Source organism: Mus caroli, chromosome 1 (assembly GCF_900094665.2).
Source record: "Mus caroli chromosome 1, CAROLI_EIJ_v1.1, whole genome shotgun sequence".
Lineage (NCBI taxonomy): Eukaryota > Metazoa > Chordata > Mammalia > Rodentia > Muridae > Mus > Mus caroli.
This window is the reverse complement of record NC_034570.1, coordinates 163483680-163484668: the sequence shown is the minus strand read 5'-3', so window position 1 is coordinate 163484668 and position 989 is coordinate 163483680.

The window sequence follows — 989 nt, the reverse complement described above, 5'->3', positions numbered from 1 at the left end:
ATGAGGCAAAACTAACTCAATTCAAGACTTTACAATATTTCTAGGCCATGTCTCCTCTGATTCAGTTTGTCATTATTCTCCAGTTTATTTTCCAGACTGCAGCATTTGTTAAATTTACTTTTCTGAACCAGGAAAGAATCATTCTATAATGATTACAGTTTCATCTTTTCAAATGGCTCTTAAAACAAAATAAATCCATAGTAAATATTCCTTTGATCTTGTTGCTGTCGTAAAATCTTGTCTTCCTTGAACATGGGAACTGCAGGAGAGAGTGAAGGCGAGGTCCAGCACTAGCATGGACTGGACCAAGTCATTTACATGACTCTGATGGTCNATCATACCAAGGTCCGGGATGTATTAACCCTAGCTGCAGGGCTCTAGACGAAATAAAATGATTGGGTCAGTGGTAAGAGAATATGCAGTACCCCAGGCTTTATACATTGCCATGTTTCAGTTACATTTAATTTTCTGTCACTTCTTTTATCTAGATGCTGTGTCAAAGAAGATGGAGGTAGAGTTGGTAAAGGGAATCTTTAATTTTGTAGCAAATGAACTGAACCCAAATCCATCTGTTCATTGTTAGTTTTGGTTTTGTTTGTTTGTTGGAGACAGGTTCTCAAACTCAGGTTGTCCTCAAACTCACTACATAGGGGAGCAGGTCTCCACCTTTCCAGTGTTGAGACCACAGACATGGACCACCTCTTCCAGGCCTGCCTTTAACACTGTATAGCTACTTACTACTGCTGAGTTCAAACACTCATAGGCTCTCTGTGTGCTCCAATGTGCTGTACATGTTCTGCCAGGAAGCAGCTCTAGGGCCACAAAAGAACAAATCAAATATTAGCATTGATAGGATGTTCGTCTTACTGGATTTTTTCCTCCACAGACATGAAGGGAAAGGCATTTATTTTCCCTCAAGAATCATCCACTGCCTATGTGTCCCTGATACCGAAGGTGAGGAAGTCACTGCAGAACTTCACTCTGTGTAT